This window comes from Mytilus trossulus, chromosome 11, assembly GCF_036588685.1.
Source record: "Mytilus trossulus isolate FHL-02 chromosome 11, PNRI_Mtr1.1.1.hap1, whole genome shotgun sequence".
NCBI lineage: Eukaryota > Metazoa > Mollusca > Bivalvia > Mytilida > Mytilidae > Mytilus > Mytilus trossulus.
Window position 1 is genome coordinate 43739549 of NC_086383.1, and position 10767 is coordinate 43750315.

A 10767-nucleotide genomic window follows, 5' to 3' on the forward strand; every position below is an offset into this window, starting at 1 on the left:
CGACTAGATTATTCGGGTTATATTTTTGTTACTAATAAAATTTTGACTTTTTATAATAGTTAACCAAATCTTTCGGATAAGAATTTTTTCCGGATAATGACTAGTTGATATTGTGTGAAATACATTGTATGTCAATGTGTAACCTCAGAGCAATTAATATGCATGCAAGTGGTCGAGGGATTAGTACTATTGAAGTTTCGCAGAGATTTGGTGTGTGACAAGGTGATGCAAAAAACAACTTCGCTTGATATCCTGCTTTCCTTGGGCGAATCCTCAGTGATTTATGCGACTTGCATCAGAAGGCAAAATGTGGTGCGTCTTTAAATTAGATTGATTGACTGATTGTTGGTTGCTTAACGTCCAGTGGCAAATATTTCATGCATGTACAAGACGAGAACAAGTTAACAATAAAAGCAATAGGTAGGTTTTGTCATTATAGAGGCCATTCGGGATGATGATCGGGAAAATGTAGACTGCCACTGGAAAATGATGGTATATTGGATTGGGACAGAAATTTTACATTGTAACAGGCCACCTGCGGACCACTGAAAGAGTTGTTGCAAGGGTTTTTAACGTGCAAAGAACGTGGCACTCCCTTTACACGAGGCATCGGATTTAACGTCCCCATTATGACCGGACGTGACGGCGAACTTGATACATCCCGCACAGCCAAACGGACGCCACACTTCGTTTTACTGCCGATCGAGAGAAGACCAAGTGACCATATTTCGTTTCCCCAGTCACCCATGGGGAAATTTAAATTAGAAACAACAGAAATCCATATATGTGATCAAACTAATCGACATGTATCCTCACAACCTGACACTTTTATAAGATCTTGCGCTCCTTGTAGTTCGGATATGAAAACAGTGTTTTTGTGAAAAAAGAAAAACCTTAAAAAAAACCAGAAGACTACACAAAAACTGAGTCCTCTAAACGTGTTGACAGTCTTTTAAGTTGTGCTTATTAATGCGAGTAATCATTTATCCATGCATAACCAAGTACTTATTGAAGTCAACACCTGTGCAATTAAGTAAAACAGTTACTGAGAAATTAGAATTTGAACTTGTTGTCAGTTCATTAATAAAGATTGTTAGTGATGTGAACAAAGCTTTTCTCATGTAGCACATCCTCTAGATATACCGATCACTTTTACCCAAGATTGTCTCTGATGCCTACCAAACTGCCAAACTCAAGAACTAACTAGATCTTGTGACACCTTACAATTCAGACACAGTGGTGACAAGGGATGTGAAATATAGAGTTTAGCTCTGAACTCAATATATATATCTGCTGCAGGAATTTTGAAGTCTATGTTAAGACTTTCAGAATTAAACCAAGGTGTGTTTGAATATATCAAGGATACATTAAAAGAAGAACAATTACTTCACCCTGCCACCAGTGCTCTTATGAGCTATGTCGTCGTTTTGGTATTTCTATGGAAATTATGCTTGCATAGCTTCTTACTAGATATAGGAAGATGTGGTATGAGTGCCAATATAATGACACAACACACCATCCAAGTCATAATTTATAACAGTAAACTATTATAGGTCATGGTCCGGACTTCAACACGGAGCCTAGGCTCAAAAAACATTTGTTAGCAAATTGATGAAAAATAATACAAAGGCGCTTTTGAACCGTAATATATTGTCCCTAAAGATAACAAAAATTCGTAAATGTATGGCAATTACAAATTCAATCGTTTCTGTAGCAACATTCGCCCCATTACATTTGGGATTGGTAGTGCAGATATATCATGCATATGCATATGGGAATATGGGTCACGAACATTGATCGAAACTTTGTACTTACATTGCTTAAATGTGTTTCCTATGCAAAGGTACGACTAGTATATCTGACGAGTTTGACCGAATCATGACGGTATTTACGCTCCCCGATAGCATTTGTACTTAAAAACTGTGTTTGCTTTGAACAAACTCTGTCCTGCGCCGAACTTGTTCTAATAAACCAAAAAGGGAAGTGTCTTGTAATGCTAATACGCAAACTGAATCCGCATATGATGACTAAGATATTGATTTATGTCCCTATTTAATGCATACTTGAGCTATTGTGTGTCGCTTTTAAAAGTTATATAAGGATCATGACTGATTTTTAATTACAACATTAGAAAATTGGCATTGCATATTATATTTTTCATCCTTCCCCTAAAAAATTAATGAGTTAACTTTTTTACCAGAATTATCCCACTAAAAAATGTACATGCACCAAACTGACTTTGTTTTAACCTCATTTTTTAAACCTCGCATTCGCCTCGGGTGACTAAAGTATTTTTGTGTTATAACTGCTCTGTCTACACTTTGCAAATACACAATTTGTATTTATCTATATATAACTAGATACTAAATTTCACAAAATACACACCCTTTAAGATGCCAATTTTAAAACACTGTTTCTGCGATTGAATTTTTTTTTCAAAGATAGAAAAAATATTGAAATAATTTGATAAACTGGTGTTTTATAGTTTAGAAAAAAATAATTCTGTGATATACTTTAGTGAAACACTATACACAATATAAAAGTGTATGGATGTGAAAAGGTGAAGGCCACTTCTTCTTTTGCAATGTCTTAAATAGAAAAAAATCAGAAGGTTCCAAATCAACGCCATTTTGTTATGGCAGCTCTTCATATAAGTAGTCAAATGTGTCGTTTTAACTTCGTTTATAGCATATGCTTATGATTGAATCGTTTTTGTAGCATTCTATTGAATACATATCAGAATATTTCTCCTTTTTGTCCTTGTGGTTGAAATATTGATATTTTTATGTCTGTCCTCTGACCTCAATTTTACAAAATTGTGACCACTCCGGATTTTTACGACCCATCCTTTCTAATTGTACATGTTTTCCGCTTTCCATAGATATATAATTTAGGTGTGTGTTCTTCCAGACCATTAAGTTTTAAAAAATGAACTGGTTGCAGTACTATGTGCTGATCGAATATTCCTGCTCATTAAATTTTAGGTTACTTCCCGGTCACGTGACTGTGTTTGCATAAATAGAAAACAAAACACCAATTCTAATATGACGTGCTTCTTTCGCTTTGTGAACAAACCCAGGCTCTTAATCCCCCAAAAAATATTTGCACATGCGTATATTGACTTCTTCAGAATAATGAATTTTATCAAATTATCATGCACTTAATATTATAACAATTTCAAACCCTTAAATGGTGCACAAGATGTTGCTAATTCGGCATAATCATTCATTTTGACTGTAATGTGTTTCGTGTTAAAGGCTCCGTGTTGAAGGCCGTACATTGACCTATAATGGTTTACCTTTTTTTTAAATTGCTATTTGGATGGAGAGTTGTCTCATTGGCACTCACACCACATCTTTCTATATATATTCATTCCGAAATTGACATATTTGACCTAGATACGACAACCGTTCATGCTGGGTTTTTAAACTACTCCCTCTGAAAAAGAAGTGCCAGTCGTTTGCTTTTTTACAAACAAAAAGGGATGGTTCGTGGAAGAGCCCTACACAAACGCTTTTACACTTATACTTATCGGACATATAAATTACCTTAATTGTCCTAAGTACTAGTAGAATAGTGATAAGAAAACAGTAGATCAGGTAACACAGCCAAGTTGTGTTAATATTGTGCAAGTGATAGTGGAATGTTTGTTTCCACGTTGCAGTCTTTTTTCCTGGGTTTGTTTGTCGTCCATTTTGTTTCCATGTAGCCGACTTTTTCAGGGTAGAACAATATTGGTTGGTGACCATGGTATGTTTGACATAACGTCCATTTTGTCAACAGTTGCAGAATTTTGGGTTGTTACCCCCTTTTGCCTTGCTTTGCTGAATTGTTATTTGGCTGGATTTAGTAAATACGAAAGAGAGTTGGTTGTTGGCAAGGGTATGAGGGTGGCATCCATTTTGTGTCCATAACATACAGAAACTTGAGAAGAGATAAAACAAAGATAGAAGAAAATAAATTATTTTTAATTTAAAAAAAAATCACATTTTGAGTAGATCTAGATAAAGTAACAAAACCGAAAAAATATATGAAGGTAACATGGTTTGATTAACAACCGTAAATGCTTATGTTATCAATGTAAGAATGCAGCACCAAAACTATAGTATAAATGTAGTGCACTACTTTCTTTATAAAATTTGTCTCTATCTGTTGGAATACATAGCATTGAAACTAGTATGATCTGTTGGAACACCATATATATAACTGTTAGCACCAAAGCTAAAGTATAAGCACTTATTTCTTTATAAAATTTGTCTTTATAGAGGGAACATGCTGGGAGTATATACATGATAAATTAAAAGTCTTTTCCTCTCTCAAACTATCATTGTAAATGAAAAGAAAAGTTGAGAACATTCATGTATATAACAGCATGTTATCAGGAGTACAAGTATCATGATTTGAAATATGAAATTTATAATGAATATCACAATTATTTAGCACCAACTTTAAAAGAATTAACATTTAATAAATTATCACAACTATATTGCTTAATAACAAGAAAATATAGACTATATACATGTTATACTATATATTACAGTATACTACTATATAATGTCCGTATTATGTTCCCCATTAATCTCCATAACATTTTTGATATTTTTACATTATATCAAGGATTTGTATAACTTACAAATCCTTGATTATATTAGGACCAAATAAATTTTATCTTTTAATCTGACAGATCATGTCAGATAATTCCTTAGATGCAAGGCTCCATAAATATTTTTAGCATATACTTAGACTAAATAACATATATTTATGATAATAGCATTAATTTGATTTGATTAAATTTTAGTAAATTCCATATTTTTCGAATTGGTGCTTAGCTAAATAACTGTTGATAGATAAGCATATATAACAATCTTGAGATGTAGAGTATAAGAATTCGTCTTTATTGCAATCAAGTTTCAAAACTGATTATGTGTTAAAGGAAGAACATCAGACAGATAAACATAATAATACTTCTAATTTGAGTTTAACTTGTTAACAGAAAAAAACATAATTGTGTAAACATATACAAAACTCCTAGATATGTACATGTATGATATGAACAACACCCTTTGAAGTAGCATCATTTCAAAATCTGACTTGAAAATATGCATGATATGGCCGGGTTGTTGTCGCTTTGACACATTCCCCATTTCCTTTCTCAATTTTATTATTCACTATTTTCATAAAAAAGAATGAAAAAAAAAGAAAAAAAGAAAATTATTATTTTAACCATAATTTGTAATCATGTCAAACACTGGATGTTAAGTTTTTCTTATGTATAAAAAAAATCACTCAACTTTGTTTAAACCTTCAACAATAAAAAGAAGCCCCCCTCAAAAAACTTCTTAAGATAATATAATAAATAAATGCTAATGTCTCCTTTGTCATTACAATGGATGCTTATTCATGATATATAGATTAATCATAAAAATGATATCTTAGTTAAGTCTAAATGAATTAAATTTATCAACCCAACTTTATTTAATGAATCTTATCATACCCAAGAGAGAAGAATAAATCCTTTGATATTTTAATCCGAATAATCCAGTAGTTATATTACGCTCCCTATCGATCACTCAATAACTCGAAAGGCGGAGAGCATCGTAGACGGTATATAAGGGCTTGAATTATTAGAGTTTTTAATATTTATGAAAACTTCATAATGAAACGTGCTTCAACAACTTACTTTCTTAATGAATTTACTAATTTTGTATCTCAACATATACCAGAAGTGGGAATTCATTTGTTCCCATGTTATCAGTGTTCAATACAACCCGAATTGTTTGATGAAATGAAGGATTGGTATAGCTATCAGCCCATCAATACATTTAGTAATAGACAATTTAACATTTCTGGACTATATCATAGTCTGATGCATGAAAGCAGAAAAAATAGGATAGGATGTCTCAAGGGAATGAGCGAGACATTTTTAGGAGAACTGATGCAACAGTGCAATACAGCTAATACATGTAGTGTACACAGCCGAGACATGCTGCAGATAGGATTGAATATGTTAAAGGACAGGTAAGAAAGACTTAAACATTTTTTTTTATATAAAGTTACTTAGTAAAGCAATATGATTCATAAAAGTTAGTCTTACAGTGGTATTATTCATAGTTTTATAATTAACTAAAATCAATTTGGCTCGTTTAATTTTCATAAAATTTTAACAAAGTATTAATTTAAAACATTTGACAAAAATGTAAAAATTTAAAAATATTTGAACCAACCATTTTATCATAAAAATTACACTGGTTATATAGCAGTTTGACAAACACTAATTTCAATCATTGAGAAGCTTATTACAATGCCCTTAAAACACATCATAATTAAAACGGTAAGCTGATTTTACTGAGTTCTCTCCCTGTAGTGTTATGTACCACCTTAATATCTTAATTTCACAGACAGTCTGATAGATAATAAACAAGTTTTGTTTGAAAACAAAATTCACAAATTAATTTCATAAATAAATTATAAAATAAGTCTGTTGGGTGGTATTGACTGTCTGGTGCTTCATCTTAAAATACGTGGTGGTGCTGGCAAGGGTAGGATGATTTCTTGGTGTACTGCAAGTGGTATGGGTTGAGCTGCTGCTTTGTGTAGTGGTCGATGTGGAGGAGGGTTAAAAAGTTGTCTTACAGGGGGAATGAAGTTGCGAATAGCTGTTACAGTATTAATTGAAAATCTATGTATTTGGTTTAGAACCACTAGCAAACTGCTCATGGTAAAGATGAGGACTTGAAATTGCTATACATACTTATTCAATTTTATCAGCCTTTATTATATAGTTCATCTTCTCAGTTTGAAATATTTTGGGAACGTCTTTTCCTCCAAACAATAAATCCACCTAGTAGAACTTTTAAAGAATATCACTGTAAAAAAAATAAAAAAAATGTGTTGAAAGCAGTAGTATTGAAATTAAAATTTGAATTAATAAAAAAAAAATCCTATTACATGTAGCACTTATATTTAGGGGCAGTAGGAATCTCCTCCAGAGGAATACCAGGATCAATTATAACCCCCCTACTATTCCTCAAACATTTCTTCCCCAAAATAACGCTATCACCAGAAGTACTACAAGAACAGAAATAGTTTAACTATAGTTATGGTGTTGATTTCAACATATAAAGAATCATCGTTTGATAACATAACTGGAATGTAGTCTGATTGATATTAATACTTTTTTAATAAGGGCACAAAAATTAAGACAATTAAAAGAAACAAAATTACTCCAAGAAAAATTATATAAACTTTTAAAATCTACCGGTTAAAGTGGTGACGGTTGCCACTATCCAATGGTGTTGTATTGGCTGCGGTCTCATTTTCTGTAGTAGTCTAAATAAAAATATAATAAACTACATAGATATTGGAAGATGTGGTGTGAGTGCCAATGAAACAACTCTCCATCCAAATAACAATTTATAAAAGTAAACCATTATAGGTCAATGTACGGCCTTCAACAAGGAGCTTTGGCTCACACCGAAGAACAAGCTATAAAGGGCCCCAAAATTACTAGTGTAAAACCATTCAAACGGGAAAACCAACGGTCTAATCTATATTAAAAAGCGAGAAACGAGAAACACGTATAAATTACATAAACAAACGACAACTTCTGTACATCAGATTCCTGACCTAGCACAGGCCACGTATACAAATACAATAACATAACCTAATCCACATCATACTACATGTGACAATCAATACACATTTAGCTTTAGCTGAATTTAGAGCATGAGATATCTATAAGTATGAATGTCTAAAATAAATGAAAAATAAGTACTCCCAAAATTGTTTAAGTCAATTCTAACAGCAGTGCTTTAATGTTTTTCAGAATACATCATCATAATGCAATGATAATGTTAGGCAGAGATTCCCTTTCACTACGGATGAAAACCAACCTGCTGATGGTCAGGGACAGTGCTAGACAGAGGGTTGTGCTCGGGTGTTAAGGAGCCACGAGTCTGTTCTGGCACAAAAGTGCTATAATGTCATCTGAAAATGTTCAATTTAATCAAGTTGTTACTTGCACTCGTCGGACCGAATACAGAACACAATTTGGGAGGGCGAAAGTGTTAACATATAAAAAGTTCGCTAGAGGACTCTTTTTTTTTGGATTTAGCGGCATCAAATGGAACAATGATGTAAAACTTGGGGCTGGATGAGTAAGAAGATATGTTCAACCTGAGGGGTCAACAAGAGTCCCTGAAAGCATACTTTCCACAGGTACATGTAAGACTATTTTCTTTTTTTTTTTTTACATTAGGTCTACATGTAAGAGTTTTCTTTTAAAAAAAACAACACCTAGGAAAGATTATAATACCTTTTGAGGTGTTTTTGTACTGTTGGTATGCGCTTACCGTAAACAACAGGAATGTTTTAAGTATTGTCTATTACCGTTCATCTTTCTGTTTTTGAAGATGTGGTATGATTGTCAATAAGATAACCCCTTTCAAGAGACCAAATGATCTTGCGACCATCAACAATAAGCAAAACCCATACCACATAGTCAGCTATAAATAGCTTCGAAATGATGAATGTAAAACATACATCCGGAAAAAAATGAACAAACTAATTTATGTACAAAATAATGAACGAAAAACAATATGTAACACACCACCAACACCTCTCGCAAGTATAAATCTTTCTTCATAACATTTGAGTTTGAGTTTTATTTTTTATGTTTTATAGCAACACTCCCACCCACAAGAGCAGGTCACAGTGTGCCTAAAGAAAATGTGACATCAATTTATGTATTAGTCGCACTCCCACCCACAAGAGCAGGATGTGCCAAAAGAAAATATGGCACCACTTTATGCACCACGAACAAAACCTTCCGTAAGTATATTAATGTACAGTTTAAATAATTTTCAAAAATCATGATTGATTGTTGGTTTTTAAACGTCCAGTGGCAAATATTTCATACATGTTCAGGACGGGAACAAGTTAACAATTAATACTGTCAACAGTACTTGTAATATACTTTTTTCTTTCAAGAATCACTATTTATTCTTAACTTGATACACTTCAATGCGAACAAAGCAATACTTATTTTTCAAGTTTAGAATTGAATTTAATTTGTTTATTGCAAACAGCCTTTTGTTCTTTAAAAAACTTGAAATTACAAACGGCACTGAAAGTATTTCATTTCTCTCTGAAAAATGAACTGTATGACCTCTCTGAGGAGGAGGTGGGAGTCTTTTCCACCCGACGTGATATACTGTTTCGCTCAATGTGATGTATCTTTTCACTCAATGTGGTGTTACTTTTCACTCAATGGGGTGTAGGACTATATTCAATGAACCTTTTAAGGAATAACATTTGTAAATATTATTATGTATATATATATGTTAAACAGACTGACACGGTTAGTTGTTTTAAATATTTAATAAATACTATCACTTATATTTGTCTTTATTATAATGTCCATAGGCATAGCTTTCAATTGGGTTCTTCTAGTAACGTTTATCATCAAAACTACACAGTCCTTTTTTCACAACGGTATCCTTGAAAAGTTCATGATTTTTACTTCTAATGCACGTCATTGAATTGGTGGTCGTAGTTTCTTCATTTAAACATTTCTTATACATTTTATGTCGGAGAGTCTGTTTTATTTCAGTTTTTAAAATGCCTTTTGCAACTTTTTTCCCTTTTCACATGCGATGCCTTCTTTAGAGGTCGGGTTGTCTCAGGCCAACAAATTCTTTCAAAGGAACACCTGAAAGGATTTTTTGAAAAACATGAGAAAGACAATATTTAATAATAATTTTAAACAAAATTAAAAAGAAAATTAAAAAGAAAATTTCTGTTAAACTTTAGAGACAGAGAAAAAAATGTTTGTTTGAAAGAACTCACCACCAAGCTCATCTTTAAATTCCCAACTACTTTCTTTTTATTTGTTGGAAAAGAGATGGTTTGTTTTGTTGAATGAGCCATAGTTTGAGGTATCGAATAGGTCTTTGATAGGTTTCATGTCTTCATATAAATCATAGTCAGAATCTCCTAACACAACGAATATAAAATGAATTCAGAAATGTTAACAAAATACCAAAGAGGAATTAATTCTACATTTACCAAGGAGAAAACATTGAGAAATATTAGAAATATAAAGAAACGATGGCTTGTATTTCAACAAACAAAAAATATCATACCTGTATCTGTAAACAGCAAGTTGATCATGTCACCGTACTGAGGCTTCATCACCTTGTAATGAAATTCATACATCAGTCTCTTTGAAAGGTCTTATATAGCCTGTCCGGCATAGATCGGTTTATAGAGAGAGTTAGGTTGTTGGTTGTGTACTCCAACGAGGTCTTCATTGAAAATTTGACAGCATAGAAACGACGACTGAGCTACTAACTTTTTTGGTTTTTCTCCCGATGCTGAATTGATTAGTCTAAGATTCGTCTTGACACGCAAATTTTCCATACATTTACCAAAAACACTGAAAAATAGGAATACTTTTAGATAAGTACTAGAAGCTGGCACAAAAACCACAAAACATAATTAAATCAATGTGGGTAATGCGACAAGGAGACAACAAGCAAACTCGAGATCCTAACAACACTTTGAAATCTTACAAATTTAAAAATAATATACCTATTACACATCAGTTTGAAAAAGTCCTTCTCAAAGTCGTTGTTTGCCTGTTTTCTCGTGTTGGTGTTGAATTCTATGTATGTTTTAATCCATGCCTTTTGTTTAAATTCTAATATTCTATGTATTTTAGTTATTTCATTCTAAGTTCTGTTTAAAGTTGTAAATTTTGATAATGCA

At 32.6% G+C, this 10767-nt stretch overlaps 1 long non-coding RNA gene across 1 annotated transcript; it reads left to right on the forward strand.

Annotated features, from left to right (window-relative positions):
* The first annotated feature begins 5658 nt into the window (after nt 1-5658).
* On the forward strand, nt 5659-8956 carry LOC134690389 (uncharacterized). Its single transcript, XR_010101921.1, has 3 exons — nt 5659-6018; nt 7826-8217; nt 8683-8956. It is a non-coding gene; the product is annotated as an uncharacterized LOC134690389 (long non-coding RNA).
* Nucleotides 8957-10767: the final 1811 nt, after the last annotated feature.